The sequence below is a fragment of the Hemitrygon akajei genome, chromosome 27, assembly GCF_048418815.1.
Source record: "Hemitrygon akajei chromosome 27, sHemAka1.3, whole genome shotgun sequence".
Classification (NCBI taxonomy): domain Eukaryota; kingdom Metazoa; phylum Chordata; class Chondrichthyes; order Myliobatiformes; family Dasyatidae; genus Hemitrygon; species Hemitrygon akajei.
The window spans coordinates 21,488,309-21,505,442 of record NC_133150.1 but is presented as its reverse complement, the minus strand read 5'-3'; the positions used below and the strand labels follow the sequence as shown (position 1 = coordinate 21,505,442).

General features: G+C 40.7%; 1 long non-coding RNA gene across 1 annotated transcript in view; it reads right to left on the bottom strand.

The window, feature by feature from the left end:
* Nucleotides 1-9,665, bottom strand: part of LOC140717183 (uncharacterized) — a 32,468-nt gene extending 22,803 nt beyond the window's left edge. The window contains exons 1-2 of the long non-coding RNA XR_012096483.1: nt 9,610-9,665; nt 8,175-8,401 (exon numbers count right to left, since the gene is read on the bottom strand). This is a non-coding gene — a long non-coding RNA (uncharacterized lncRNA). The remainder of the gene's footprint in view (nt 1-8,174; nt 8,402-9,609) is intronic.
* Nucleotides 9,666-17,134: the final 7,469 nt, after the last annotated feature.

The following is a 17,134-nucleotide window of genomic DNA, read 5'->3' as shown; positions in this document are numbered from 1 at the left end:
AATCTTCGTACACCCTTTGCCTCTCCTCACCAAAGCCTCGATGAGCCAAAGCTTCAACTCCCCACTCTAACACTGGCCCACTCATACAATGGCCACTCCTAATTTCTTTTTATTGGACCTTGCCAAGTGCCTAATTATGCACAATCCAATGTCTCCTTGGCAACTGTGGTGCACAAAATATGCTGACTGCCCCCGCTCGTTTCTTTTAAACTCTTTCTCCCTGTACGCAATCCATTTACTCCTTGGTCCTATGACATTTCCCCTTACTAGTAATGCCACCACTTCCACTTTAACCCCTCCCACTCTATCACATCTAAAACAATGGAACCCCAGAACACTGAGCTGTCAGTTTTGCCCCCCTGCAATCAAGTCTCACGAATGGCTATAATGTCATACTTTAATGTCATACTACTATGTCCTTTTGAAAGCATCTATTAAAGAAACAAAACTGGCTGCCGCCCAACTAATAGCTACTGGATGTCAAGTGTGTGCCAATTTTTAAATGTTCATCTGGTTATTTTATGTAACCACTGGGTTGAAGTATTTTGAATCAATGAACCATCAACAATGCTAAAGACATTTAAATATAATTCTGAAATTCCATGACATCAGGAGGATTTCATCTCTTGTTAATGTGGATTAATGCCATTTTTAACTATCTAGTATTCACTTGGCCAGGAACCATCTACCAATAAACTGTTCAACATTTCGGCGCAACTCATGTCCCTTCTTTGTAAGAGTTAGAAATTTTGTTCTCTTGCAATCTTCTTTACCAGAACTCACGGACAAACACATTCTAAAAATTCCTTCATCTAGGACTAAACTGTCCACTTGCCGTAAATATGGATGAAATACTTTTGTTTTACATCCTTCCCTGCATTTCTTAATTTAACTTACATTAACTGTAGACCTGCCAACAAAAGAAGAATTTTGGCCCAGTTTTATTGTGCATCTGAGACATGGTGACTATACCTCTCTAGAGTAAAGTGTTAAAGTCTTAGGCACACATATATAGCTCAGGTGCTGAAGGCCTTTGCAGAGTACTGTACTTGTCAATGTGGAGTAGAGAGCAAGATTGTAAATCTGGTGGGAGCAAAAGATGCTGGGAGTGGTGAGGATGGAGCGCTGCAGCAGGGGTGTGGGTCAGATGGCAGAGAAGGACTGCCAGGGACCCGGCACTGAGACATCAGGCAAGATAATTGAATTCCAAACAATTGGTTTATTGATCATTACATAACGTCTCTCTGGTGCTTCCTGCTCTCTCCTCTCTCCTTTTCCCAACCGTGACTCCCCCTCCTTGCCCCCTTCCGCAGTAGAGACCCATATTAGAATCCAGTTTATCATCACTCACATAAGTCATAAAATTTGTTTCTTTTGTGACAGCAGTACAGTGCAATGCATAAAATTAGTACAGTACTGTGCAAAAGTCTTAGGCACCTGAGCTAAATATACAATAAAGGCAGTAAATGCAGACAAGACCTTGGCAATTTACTGTAGGGAGATATATTCACCATCTCTCAGATACACAAATAAACTTGGTCAAAAATTCTTCTTTTGTGCCTAAGACTTTTGAGTACTGTATATGAATACAAAATTGTCCAAGTTCAGCAGTTTATTTTTATTTAGAAATTTATCTTACAGTAATGAAACCATTGAAAAATACAGCCTGTATGTATTGAATTAATGAAGTTTCCAACATGTAAGCTGTGAGAGGTTACTTTCTTTATTGAACTATGATGCAGGACATAATCAGAATCCAAAATATAACCAGAAATATGACTGAGCAAATATGTGCTTCCTAGCAGAAAGGGGTTTCATTTTATTTCAACTTTGCAGCAAAGTTTCAATCATTCCCTTAAACCATAGAAGCACAGAAAAATGACAGGACCCATCTGTTCGTCAGGTGACAATCAACTAGTTATTCATCCAGTATGGCAGATGGACCACACACGGGTACAAAATAAATGAATACAGGGCAGGTTTCCTCCACACTTGTGGAACACTTCAGGAATTTTGACAACAATGCAAGAAAGGTGTCCCCATGCCTTAGCATGAGATTAGTATTGATTCAATTACACTCATAGGAAGCTATGTCTCGGTTTAGCTTAGTGGTTCACAAAATGGCCAGTATTCCCCCCCCCCCCCCTGTGTTCAGTGGGAATTTCTAAGGGGACAATAAAGATAAAGGGGGTATTGGGGGGTGGCACTCGTTAGCAAGGAGGCAGCTCAGTGACTACAGGCTTAATTTAAGAAATGGATTACTTACTATAAGCATTTGATGCTCTGTGCCTCATAATTGATTACAATAAAAAGCACATAACCACCTCATCTCTTGCTAACCCACCATTCTCTTAGACTTTACTCAAAGTGTGTTCTAGTTGTTGAAAAGCAACAAGACAATTCTGTATATGGAATATCATGAGAAATCTGGACAGAAGTAATTGTGCTCTTTCCAAGTCCAGCCCATCGCATTATTGCCATTCTGTACTGTAGTACAGTGTTTCTTAGTACGATTCCCATACTCTAATCACGCAGTGATGTAATTCCTATGAACTGGCATATGGCATTCAATGGGGTAAAGTTCAAAATTTGCCATTTTCAATGATTTTGACCAAATTTCTCAGGCAAAGGTTTTGCCCATGTCACAACCATGGATTCAGCAGCGCAGCAGATTCGGCATTTACGCTTGTGAATATGCACGTGTCAGCTAATCATTATTCCATTGTGATGGTATTTAACTACATTCATTCCACCATAGTATTTGACGAGATTTGGACCCATGACACAGCAATGCTTGGCTGCCTGTATTCCACCTTGACTGAGAAACTGGACTATCAAGTCAACAGACTCCGGAGACTAAGGTTATTCATTTTATTCTTAGTTGTTCTTTTCAGTCACAGTGTTGGCTTCATTTTCTATTTGAGTGTTTTGGTTAACAGCCCTGTTTGGCCTAGGGTTTATTGTTTTCTTTTTCCCTCTAACATTGTTTGCATCAAAGTCTATGAACTATCGAGTGTCTCGCACTCTGCACTTGGGTCATATACGAACCTGGTGACAGCCTGAGATATGATGATGTCATAACTTTCCCCTTTATTGATCATAGTGCTTGAGGTTGGACTCAAACAACAGGCAATTGATCGTGGTCATTCATCCACAACAAAAATAGCAGAAGCAAACCAAACAAAGGAGAAGTGTATAGTGTAGAGTATCTGAAATATGGATTTATACCAGCACCAAGCAACCAACGGTGTCCTTTTGTGTAAAGTTTCTCTTCAAATCATGCCATGAAACCATCTAAGCTCCTTTGACACTTGAAGAGAATACACTCTGATAACGCAAACTAGAACATGGCTTATTATCACTTTGTTAAAATTTTCAGAAATGTAAAACACTTCAAAATATGTTTGCCAGCATTTCACAAGAAAACAGATATGGCTCGCTTGCTTCATATGACTTTTCGTTGCTTATTCATAGAACTGGAAAGCCCTCTACAATTGGAGAAGAACTGTCTCGCCAGATGTATGTTTCCAGTAAGATGGCAGTGCCTTCAGTCACAGCAATTTCTACAGGGTCAACAAAAGGTGCTGCTGTCCTATTTAAATATATTTCTAATAATCACAAGATCCTGCTGCGCGTTAAGAACTTAAAGTACTGCAGATCCACACCACCGACGAGCTGCTCTCTGGCCAAGAAATCGAAGAAGCTGCTCAGTATGCTGCTGCCTGAGTTGATAGAGGCTTATAGTCTAATAGAGAGTGGCCATCTTGGTTGTTTTTCTTGTCATAGTAGGACCCTTTTGGACATTGTTAATGCAGTATGCTGCAAGTGCGATTCACTGATTTGTTGGCGGGGAGCAGGGGTGATGGTGGAGGAGCTGTGTGGCCTTGGTCGTAGCGGGAATAGGCCTCATGCCACGGTGTTGTCTGTTTACAGACGCCTGGAGAGAGGTATTGGAGGTGGCGCGCTCGGTCAGGGGTGGCGTGGCATAGCATCCGGGCTGGAGTCGGTGCCAACCACACCCTGCCCCCTAGTGTTCACTTGGCAGAAGACACGCTCTACTGTGGTTAACTGAAAATTTCAAGGGACTGAAGGGTCTGGACTATATATATGTGTATATTTTCTGTGGTTGTATTCTACTGATATTCTATATGTGCTTGTTATCTTGTATATGCGAGGACTAGGCCTCAAATTTTGTCTGTTTACAGCTGCCTAGAGAGAAACTTCAGAGCCATTGTGCTCCACCAGGGATGATGTGGTACGAGACCCTGGCTAGAGCCAGTGCTGCCCCCTGGAGTTCGCTTGGCAGAAAACAAGCTCTACTGTGGTCAACTGTAGATCAATGGCTCGAGTTTGGACTTCTATCATGTGACTGTGATACCAATATGTGCTTGCTATCTTGTACATGCTGTGTGTGCTTTGTGCTGCCAGTGCCTGTTGGTACCGTGTTTTTCACGTTGGCCTCAGAGTTACGCTGACTCATTTGGTTGTATTCATGAGTAATCATGTACGGTAGAAAGACAATTAAACTTGGATTGAATTGAAGAGAGCTTCTGAGTACGGTTTTGCAAATAATTAAAGCGAATCTGCTCAGCAACAACGCTGTTCAAAGACGAATAAATGAAATGTCTGAGAACGTGGAAGACACATATAAGTCAACAATGTCAGGCAACAAATCTTTGCCTCTTGATTATTTTCACGTAATAGATGAAAAAATGATTCAAGAGTTGTTATTTGCAAAGGGTTGAGAAATAGATATGAAGGGGCAGTCAATATTTTGGGTTGTTGAGCAATTTTTTTAAAGAGGAGGACATTCCGCTCACCACTAAGCTTGTTTGCGTAACAGATGAGGCACCATCAATTGCAGGATAAAACATCTTGTTGCTAAAAATCTAAGTGATCAGCTGCACAAATTATAGATCATTATCACAGCAGTAAATAAAATCAAATCCCATGCTTTCAATTCTTGACTATTTCAAGAGCTTTGAATTGAAAAATGAAGTAATGAATACTTGGACTCCTAACGTACACTCTAAAATTGTTGATGAAAATTGTTTTACTGTAATTAAATAAAGAAATAATTTTATTTTTTAGCTTTAAATAGATTTGTAGCTTGCTGTTGCACACAAAAGTCAAATGACTCTCAAAAGGAAACTGCCTGAGGTGCTTTTATGTGTTTTTTGAAACTGTGAAAAAATTATTTGAAACCTCGAATACTTCAATCAGTAATCAGCTCGAGTTGACATTGATTATTTGACAGAAATATTCACAAAGTTTAATTAAATCAGTCTTTATTTGCAAGGAAATGATGTGAATCTTATCAAAGTAAAACCAGTTGTCTCCACATTTCTGTCCAAATTAGCAATAGCCATCACAACCTTTTCCAACTTCCCAGCCTCTCCGAATTGGAAGAGAGAGAAAAGAATACCAGATGATGATGTTCAAGTATACTGTGTCCACCTGGGTGAGCTGCTTGAAGACTTCTTGGAGAGGATTCAGGATCTTCTCCTGATCCAAATTCCAGATTGGATAATAGATCAATTTCTGAATACTTGTGATGAGGAACAGGAAGGATGGAAGAAAAACTTTTCTCACACAAAATGACTTTGAGCTGAAGCCAAGGTTCAAAAACTTCATAAAGACTTTTGGTTCTGGAAAGAAATCTCTGAACACTGTCCTGCACTGTGAAAAAAGGTCAAGATGTTCTTTATTGCCTTGCCAACATCATAATGAAGCATGGTCAGTGCAATTGCCCAACCTCTTTCAAAGCAATGAAACAGACTGCAATTCCTGAATATGGGGATCTGAGACTCCTTCTGGCATGAGTCCTGTGGCTTGCCATAGAACATTTTGGTTTCAGGGTTTCTAGAGCACCTTTATTTACTAACTGTTATAACCATTATGCCCAGTTGCTTTTGGTTTATTCTTGTCCAGTTAATTGTGATCAGTGCGTGTTTCCAGATTCTATTTAAAGGGGGCCCTCGTTGTGCTCTGTTAGCAGTCCTACTGTTTGTTGGAGAAGGATTTGTCTCGCAGTGTCATTAGATCATACCTCTTATTCTCTGTTGGTATACCTATGTCTAACTTCTTGTTTGCATCTCTTCATGGGGAGGTTGCCATTTCCCCCGACCCTGGGCTGAGTCAGTGACAGTGACCACCATGACAGAAAGAGTCAGTCTTCCCTCTGTACCTCGGTCCAGTCCTGTCACCGCTTGCCGTGACAGAGGCTGCTGTCGCTGCACCTGGATTGAGTCGGAGACAGTGACCACCACGACAGAGAGAGTCTGCCATTCTTCGGCTCATGAATCCACCCCTGTGGTTACACACCAGGAAAGGAGGACTCCCCCTGTTCCCTTTGAATCCAGCAGAAGTACTACAGCAGCTTGGACATTGGTCAGCTGGAGGCGAGGATGCCTTCTCTACTCAGTCCATGTCCTGCAGGCTTCATTCTAAGTGGTTCCAGAAGGAGGCTTCACTCCAGGGGGTTCCAGAAGGTTTCATTCCAGAGGGGATTCTCAAAGGCTTCATTCAGAGGGTTCCTGAATGCTTCCTTCTGAGCTTCTCCAGTCTACGTTCAAGATCATTTCTGAGGTTCTCGGATTATCAAAACAAGGTCTCCCATGTTATGTTGTGTTTTCAGGTTATATGACATGTTTCCAAGTTGTACACAGTAAAAAGTTACCGAACTATACATATTACAAAGTTCCTGAACTGTACACAGACTGTTCCAGGTTTTCCCAGACCTGTCTCAAGTATCAGATCTGTTCCGGGTTTTCCCAGACCTGTCTCAAGTATCAGATCTGTTCCGGGTTTTCCAGCCCTGTCTCAAGTATCAGATCTGTTCCGGGTTTTCCCAGACCTGTCTCAAGTATCAGATCTGTTCCGGGTTTTCCCAGACCTGTCTCGAGAGCATCAGGTCTGTTCCAGGATTTTCCAGCCCTGTCTCGAGCGCATCAGGTCTGTTCCAGGATTTTCCAGCCCTGTCTTGAGAGCATCAGGTCTGTTCCAGGATTTTCCAGCCCTGTCTCAGGAGAATCAGATCTGTTCTGGGTTATTCCTGCCCTGTGTCTAGTCCCCCAGGGCTCTCTGGGCTGCAATGTGCTGGCCTTAGGGAGGGAGGTACTGTGATGAGCCCTGGGGACCTCAACTAATTGTTAGAGCCATCAAGCCCATGTACTTTTGGTTTAATCTTGTACAGTTAACTGTGATCGGCAAGTGTTTTCCAGGTTCCATGATTATTTGTGATCTGTCAGTGGAGTCCTACTGTTTGTTGAAGAGTGAGTGGTCTTGCGGCAACGTTCGGTCGTGCCTCTAATGTTCTGTTAGTACATAGAAGATAGAAATCTACAGCACATTACAGGCCCTTCAGCCCGCAATGTTGTGCTCACCATGTAACCTACTTCAGAAACTGCCTAGAATTTCCCTACCGCATAGCCCTCTATTGTTCTATGTTCAATGTACCTACTTCTAAGAGTCTCTTGAAAGACCCTATTGTGTCCGCCTTCACCACCGTTGCTGGCAGTATTCCCGTGTCTAACCTCTTATTTCCATCTCTTCATGGGGATTCTGCCATTCCTCCGAACCTGGGCTGAGTCGGTGACAGTGACCGGCATGACAGAAAGAGTCAGCCATTCCTCCACACTTGGGGTGGGTCAGTGCCAGTGAAAACTGTAACAGAAAGAGTCAGCCATTCCTCCACACTTGGGGTGGGTCAGTGCCAGTGAAAACTGTAACAGAAAGAGTCAGCCGTTCCTCCACACTTGGGGTGGGTCAGTGCCAGTGAAAACTGTAACAGAAAGAGTCAGCCATTCCTCCACACTTGGGGTGGGTCAGTGCCAGTGAAAACTGTAACAGAAAGAGTCAGCCATTCCTCCACACTTGGGGTGGGTCAGTGCCAGTGAAAACTGTAACAGAGAGGGTCTGCCGTTCCTCCACACTTGGGGTGGGTCAGTGCCAGTGAAAACTGTAACAGAAAGAGTCAGCCATTCCTCCACACTTGGGGTGGGTCAGTGCCAGTGAAAACTGTAACAGAAAGAGTCAGCCGTTCCTCCACACTTGGGGTGGGTCAGTGCCAGTGAAAACTGTAACAGAAAGAGTCAGCCGTTCCTCCACACTTGGGGTGGGTCAGTGCCAGTGAAAACTGTAACAGAGAGGGTCCGCCGTTCCAACACACTTACCATGACAAAGACTGTCGTCATCCACACCTGGGCAGAGACACTGTTAGCGCTTATTGCTCTTATTGCTGCCCACCGCACGAGTTGAGTTGGTGCCAGCGAGCACCGTGACAGACGTAGTCCGACATTCCTTCGCACTTGAGTCTAGTCCTGAGAGAGCGAACCGTGACACCTTCTGAGGGACATTCACCCAGAAGCTGATCTCACTGCACCAAAGCCCATCCATCTCACTGAAAAGTGAAAAATCAAGTAAGTAGTGGATAGTCGGACTGCTTAGGTACACTCTAAAACATCATTGATGAAAATTCTTTCTAATGTAATTAATTAAACAAATAATGTTTTATTTGTAGGATTTGAATACATTTTTACAATTATTTGCTACTGGTTTGAATTTGCTCTTCCTATTTGCTTTCACTGTGCATTGTAAATCAAAATGTTTTATAATTTTTAAAGCAATGGCTGGGAAGAGAGTAGGAGCACTGATAATGTGATCTTGGAGCCAACGGGATGGACACCCCCAAAACCCCCCCAGTTTGGGAACCACTGGTTTCGATTGATTCAAAATTTACTTATTTAGTCACCCAAGGTGAAAAAATCATTTCCATATCTCACTTGATCTGCCCTTACTCCCAGCCTGTACCTACCGACCCCTTTCTCTGTAATCACCTGTCATGTCAAAATCCATATTCCTCACTTCTCCATCAGTATGTAGCTCTCCCATCGGTCATGCCAATAATGACTATCCTTCATCCACTCTGAAACTGGTTCCTTTTGTCCCACTATTCTCTCCTCCTTTGAGATGTTTCCAGAAATTTGAACCTCCTCTTCTCCTTCTGTCTAATGAGCTGAGTATTGCCATCAATTTCACTTACATTTCTGCCATCTGTCAGCAGTTGGGTTTGGATTTAAAAAAATGAATTCACTTTTGATTTTAGCTGAATTTAAGAATAACCTTATCCCTGCAGATGTGGTGTAGGGGGCTTGAGTTTGGGAGAGGGGCTTGATGGGAGTCTGAAATAATACACGAAAAAATCCTGAGTAACATCTGCACAGCAGCAAATAACAAAAGAAAATGTGAACTATTACAGGGTTTCTTTCTTTCTCAACTGGAAGATTCACTTTGATTTATAGCCTTCATCCTTGCACTTACTGAAAACCCAAGACAATCACAGACTTGAAATAGGAATGAAGGTGGACACGGGCTAAGGAAGCTATGCAGCATATATTTTGATGGGTTTAAAAATAACTATCTTTGACAGGAGTAAATGTGACATCATTCTACTGTGTCATATACAATCAATCTAAATTTAATGATACTAACTGACCCTGTCTCGAATGTCATGAGGATAGCACTTAGAATTATTCACTTCCCATAAAACATTGTCAGTGAATCAAAACATTTTGCTCAGTCTTGGGGTTTGGGAGCTTATACACATACCCTTTATGATTCTAAATTCATGAACAGTTTTAAACACCAGGGTCTTTAAAGAACCTACAGAAGAAAGATGAGAAACAGTAGCACAATAAGTACAAGAGCATCAAAGAATTTCATCAAATTATGAATTGCTTCTGTAATGAAAAATTGTAACTATTAGGTCATGGATTTAATCTTTGCAGATTAAGATTCCTCAGTTAACATCAGACTGTTTTAAAGATTTATGGATAATTCCCAAGCTTCATGTAATGCTTATATTAGATATCCATTGAGGAACAGTGAGCTGAACCAGGACACATCGATCACATTTTATACATGTCATTTTAAGCTCTTTCAATTTGCTTTCATCCACACGACTTCAAGAATGTAAAACATATTCAGAACTAATTGAATATCTTTTAATTGAAAGATAATAATGTATATTTATGGAACTCATCTTTTCCCCACATAACATGTCAGTTTAAAAGGTGACATGCATCCAGTTCACCCACAATCACTTCAACCACGGACACTCCTCTGAAGATTTCAATTGTGCCCAGAACTTCCTTGCAGAGTGTGCAAAGGAAAGCCTGTGTCTGAATCTCTAAGCTGGTGATCCTTGGGCTGTGGCCAAAGAGGTCATTCATTTCAGCACGAAAATTCCTGGGTCTGCCAAGCAGTTATCCACTGGAATATTTAAGGAAGATCACAAGTTGAGTTATTATAAGTCAACGTTAATGCTTTTGTTCAATTTTCACTGAAGATCTGTTGTTGGAGTCATGTTTTCAGCCAGAGACCGAAGCTTATCGGCCAGTACCTTACCTAAACAAACAACTCACTGGAGAATAAAAACACTTCAATCTTATACAGAAAATGGTACTTTAAGAATCAAAATCAACAAATTAATATAAAGCATATTGTATTAAGAAAAATAATAGAAAGAGCAGGTGTTAAGTATATTTTACTAAATGTTACAAAATGGAAGTAAGCCTTTCAGCTCAATTAGCATCTACTGAAATAATCCAAACTTTCCTTACCCACACTGCTCAAGTACTTAGTGTATAATCCCATGTTGGTGATTATTTTTTGTTTTTATTATATTACTAAGTTATATCATTGTAAGCTTTGAATAAAAATATAAATTGAATTTCAATCATCCCTTTAGGTTATTTTCTTGAACCTGATACTGATGTTAAAACAAGCTGAAAATGTAGCCTTATAAGGACTCACAGCAAGTATGACTCACTTGTGATATAATTCCAATTTAATCAGAATATCTAATTTTTTGTTGATGTAAAACACTAAAAGTGAAGCTAGAATTATTTTGGCTCTGGTTTGTTGCTCAGGCAGAACATTTCAAATCTGGCAGTCATCTGACCCAGTTACTATAATTATTGTAAATTTGCAGATATTTTATTAAATTAAATGATGGTGCAATCGATTGCCATATAATGATCATATTTTCAATTATTTACTGAACAGTGGGCCAGCCAGACAAAATTAGCCAAGATGGCAAAGGTTGCTCTCAGACATAAATTTGCCCCCTCAATTGTATTTTGCTCTGTGAAAGCATAATTAGAATGTTTATAGGGATTCAGTGTATATTGTTGATTGCACACTCTATTAAACAAGGGAATATACTGTAGAAATGGGTGCAAGCTATTCAAAATATTGAAGCTCTCAATTCTATCTGAAGAATATTTGAAATTAAAAGCAATGGCTGTCAAGAGCATAAACAATAAGTGTGCCAGATATAAGGTGCTGTCAATGTAGTGGTGTAGCACAGGGCCTTCTCTGTTATCAATATGCAAATACAACAGTAACTTCAGATAAGGACAAATTCAAAAGTTTCAGAAGCTATGGAACAGCACCTGTACGGTTTAGATGTGACTGTGCACCAAACGTTCCACTATAAATTTAGAGCTTGGTTAATTTGTGCTTCTTACATTATGGCAATGACATCCAATTTAGAACTACTTCATTGGAATTCTTGAGGTGATGAAAAGCATTGATAGAAGTGGAAATAACATCTTTACAAAGATTGATTGAAAGATAGGGAGGGGAAGAAGCAAAGAAGCAAAACCAAATTCAAATGTTAAAATGTGTGCTGATACTTAGAAACTAGAAAGAGACTCTCACAATATCTTCTAATCACTGGTATATTGTACAGTTTAACTTGCCTCCTGTCAAGACTATTAAACCAGTATTAATTATTATGGAAGGGAGATGAAACTACTTAAGATATCAATTCTGCCTTAATTGAGCTAGATTTATTGGCCTTGAAAATCCATGGAGCAGATTCATTACTTTAATTTCAATGTAATGAGTATTATTCTTTAACAAAATAATTTATTTTGCACCATTTAGCTTTCAAAATTGAATTGCAAATGACTGTTTCTTTAATTTTTTGCCACACTGCACTATAATTTTGAGTCACACAAGTCATTGGATGAGCATTGTGAAATATCAAATATCTGACCTCGGAGCCAAGGCATCAGGAATAACATCAGCTTTTTTTTTTAACATCTTTGCTCTTCTTATTAATTTCATCCATTCATTCTGGCTCTCATTAGCCCACATTTTAAATAGTTGTTAAGAATAATTAATTCCAGCGGTTTAGCTGAAGAAAATCAGCAGGGATCATCTCTGATTGTTGGTGCCCTCCTTATCCCAAACCCAAAGCTATCTGCTTTGGGTCAATAATACTTTGAGCTTCACCAACTGTTGGGCCAAGGATAGGTCTTCAAAGACAGGTGTCAACGTCTGTCCTGGAACCAACATATTGATGCAATTACAAAGAGGGCATGCCAGTTACTGTATTTCATTAAGAGTCTGAGGAGTTTTGGTATGTCTCCAAAAACTCCAGCAGATTGCTACAGGCGTATCATAGACAGCATTCTGACTGGTTCCATCGCTGTTTGGTATGGAGGGGGCACTGCAGAGTTTCAGAAAAAGCAGCAGGAAGTTGTAAACTCAGCCAGATCCATCATGAGCACAAACCTCCCACCTTTGAAGACATCTTCAAAAGATGATGCCTCAATAAGGTGGCATCCACCATCAAGGGCCTCCATCACCCAGGGTATGCCTTTTCCAATTGCTACCGTCAGAAAGAAGTTACAGGAGCCAGAAGACACACACTCAACAGTTCAGGAACAGCGTCTTCCCCTCTGCCATCAGATTTCTGAATAGACAATGAACCTATGAAAACTAACTCACTATTTTTGCCCTCTTTTTATTATTACAATGTTTATTTTGTATTATAATTAATATCATATTTTATGTATTGCATTGTACTGGTGCCACAAAACAACAGCTTTCAGAACATGTGTCAGTGATATTACACCTGATTCTTTCCCTTCTTTATTGATTGCAACAGTACAATTGGTCACAAGAGTTTAACAAAACAGGGCACACAACAGTCGACAACTGGAACAGCAGTACAGCCTTGAATTTAAAAGCAGTCTGATTTTTCTCCCCAGAAGAATACTACTGATAGTAATTTCTGAAAAGCTTTGATAAGCCTTGTGTCCATTATCTAAATCTTCTGAGTTCTTTCATGAAGCCAGAAATTTCAAGATGTGCAGGGCATATTTTCCCACAACCAATAACCCTAAATTAAAATTGCTTTGTTCGGAAACCATGTATGGGTCTCATAAGGTTATGAAAAAAGATGGAAGTGATGTTCTGAATATTTCAGAAATATCCTAAAAAAATCTCTTTTTGCAAAACATTTAGAGCAAGGACCAACATTGGCCAGTTCAACACACTCCAGTATTCATCTCTCACAAACATCTGCTATTATTCCTCAGGTAACACTGTATCACGCTTTTTTTTATCCCTGGGTATTAAGCTCACCACAACCATTCTACATGACATAATTATAATTTTTAATGAGCTCTGTGGGTAGAGGAGTGTCTTCTGAATATTTTATTGTATTTATTACACGATCTCTCAAAGTTGAGGTTTCAACTATTGCTCTCACTTAGTAACCTCTTCTCCACACCAATCTTTGAAACCATTTCATAATCTTAAACACTTGAAATAATTCAGCACTCCAGCTTCATCTATCTTCCCAGAGATCCTTCTGGTATTTTTTAATTGCTTTCCAATCCCATAATAGTGACTGTATTTTCTTTCATTTATTTGTTCATGAAGCATCAATTTTGTTGGTAACACTGTTATTAATACTTCAAGGAGATGCATAGCAGGTATAGGCAAGAAGGAATACCATAAATGAGGCACTAGAGGAGTTTAAGAAATGTGAGAGAACACTTAAGAAATCGGAGGAGAGGGGTAAAAGAAGGCATGAGGATGCTCTAGTAGATAGGGTGAAGGAAAATCCCAAGAGTTTCTACAGGTAATTAAGCACAAAAGGATAGCAAGGAACAAAATTGGTCCTCTTGAAGATCAGCATGGTCATCAATGCATGGAGCCAAAAGAGAGGGGAAAGATCTTATATGTGTTTTTTTGCAGCCCAACTTAATCGAGAGATGGACGCAGAGTCCATAGAACTGAGGCAAAACAACAGTGATATCATGGATTATGGAGGAGGTGGTGTTTGTTAGGATGGACTGAGAAAGCCCTGGAAATCCAGAGACTGGCAGACTCTGGTGACGTGAAAGTCTTTTTCAGTGCCATCAAAGCAGTCTGCTTGAACAGATTTCCTCCAGTTGCATCTATTGACTACAGTGTCTTCAGTTTTTAGATGTAATGTTGAACTTCTTCAGGCTGACTGTCATGTTATCTTTGAAGTGTTTCCTTTGCCCACCAGGAAGTTACTTTGGATTATACCCCCTGAGCTCAAAGAATGAAGAACTTACTAACAGATCAGACGAAGATCAATGGTCAATGGGGGGAGCACTTTCAAGAACCCCTTAGCCACCACAGCACTGCTGAACCAAGGTTACTAACCAAATCTTCCTGTGACCTGTGAGAGGAGACATGGGGGAACCTCTCATTATGAAAGAAGTCTTTATGCAATCAGGAGCCTAAAAAGCAATAAAGATCCTTAAGCTCTGGGAAAAGGAAAAACTGGCCTCAGAGCACAGGGATTCTCCAATAGTGATCATATTCTAGAAGGGAGAAAGGCAGATGGTGGCAATTACTTAAGTGTCTCCCTCCTGTTAACAACAGGCAAAGAGTGCTAGCACATATCCTTGTTAAACAACTTCTTCCTCTATCTGAAGTACTCCCTGAATCACAGTATGGTTTCCACCCATCTAGAGGCACCACAGACATGATCTTCACAGCATGCCAATTACAGGAACAAAGGCAACCCTTGTACTCAGCTTTCATAGATTTGAAAAAGACATTTAATACAGTAGACTGCCAAACTATCTGGCATATACAATCCAGATATGGCTCTCCTGACAAATACTGAGGCTGCTTCATGTTGGCACATCAGCAACTGCGCTCAGCAATTGTGGCACTGGATCAGAACCCTTCACTGTCAAGGCAGGGGTCAAACAGGTCTGTATCATTGTGCCCTCCAAATTTTGCATTTTATTGCTGCCATTTTTCACCTCATTGGCCAAGACCTGCCACAAGGAATCTCAGCTGTGTATAGAATGGACAACCGGCTTTTCGACCTCAACCCATTGAAGGCCACCACGGTCAGCACCACCACCATCGTGGAGCTTCGGTACCTGGATGACAATGCCATCACAGCACAGTCTGAAGAAGACCTCCAGTGCATCCTGAATGTCTTTGCCAATGCATTTAGAGACCTGGGTCTTATTTTGAATATATATATATATATAAAATACAGGTCCTAAACCAGCCACTGCCCAATTTACCATTTATCCAGCCCTCTGTTAAAGTTGATGATATCACCCTTGAAAGAGTAGACCACTCTCCCTGCCTTGGCAGCATTCTCTTCTCAGAAGCAACATCATCTCAAAAGTCAGCTACCGCCAGAGTAGAACTAGTAGAGCCTAAACAAAATTAAGGAAAAGAGTCTTAGAAGACGGTGACCTACCTACAGGTCCAGACAAATCTTTTGGTCTATAGAGCAGTCATCCTTCCTTCATTACTGTATGGACATGAATCACGGACCACCTACAGTAGACACTCGTAAGCCCTGCAACAATACCACCAAAGAACCTTACAAAGGATTTTGGGTATCATTTGGAAGGACAGATGCACTAACACCAATGTACTGGAGGAGGCCAACGTGAACAGCATTTCTACCACGATAAAACAACACCAACTCCAATGGATAAGTCATATCATTCAGGTGCCTAACTCATGCCTCCCCAAACAGATCCATTACTCCCAGTTGAAAAAAGGTCAGCGAGTTCCTGGTGGGCAGAGGAAACACTTCAAAGATAACATGACAATCAGCCTGAAGAAGTTCAACATTACATCTAAAAACTGGGAAGACACTGTAGTCAATAGATGCAACTGGATGAAATCTGTTCAAAAGAGAGCTGATAGAAATGAGAGTCACCTCCTCTGTGCCACAGAGAACAAGCTGCAACCACAGAAGGAGAGAACGAACAACCAAGAAACTCAGCCACTTATCACAGCCACCACTTACTGCTGTCCACACTGCACCAGAATACATGGATCCTGTATGAACCTCTACCAGAGGACCCACCAACAGAGAACCACTGATGAGAACATCTTACTCAACTTGAGTGATCACAGTAATATGGTGGATAGAACCCCAAGGCCAGACAAGGTGTTCTTTTGGACCTTGTGTGAGGCTAGTGCAGAAATTGAGTCATAAAGTCATCGAGCATTACTGCACAGAAACAGGCCCGTCAGCTCACCTAGTCTATCCCATCAACCTGCACCAGAACCATAGCCCTCCACACTCCTCCCATCCATATACTTACCCAAACCTGTGTTGAAATTGAACCCGCATCCACCACTTCTGCTAGCAGCTCATTCCACACTCTCACTACCATCTAAGTGAAGAAGATTTCCCTTACATTCCCCTTAAACATTTCACCCTTCACACTAATCCATGACCTTTAGTTCTAATCTCACCCAACCTCAGTAGAAAAAGCATGTTTGCATTTACCCAATCTATAACCCTCATAATTTTGTATGCTGCTATCAAATCTACCTCCATTTCCCTATACCTTAGGGAATAAATTCCTAACCTATTCACCTTTCCCCAATAACCCAGGTCCTCAAGTCCCAGGAATATCCCTAGGCCCCAGGAGATGTATTTAAAATGTACTTTGTCACAAGTAAAGTGCTAGAGGTTTGGAGGATTGCTAATGTACGATTGTTTAGAAAGGTTCTAAGAAAGAGTTGTGAAATTCTAGGCTAGTGAGCCTGAACTTAGCAGTGTGTAAATTATTAGAAGGTATTCTAAAGGACTGGACATGTAAGTATTTAGATAGATTAGGGATGGTCAACATGGCTTTTGGCATGGTAGGTCATATCTAACAAATCCTATCGAGTTTTTGGGAGGTATCAGGAAAATTAATGAAGGAAAGGCAGCAGATGCTGCTTAAGTGGATTTTAGTGTGCCCTCTGAAGAGTTCTGTCATGGAAGGTTGGTCAAGAAGATTCAGTAGATTAGAATTCAGAATAA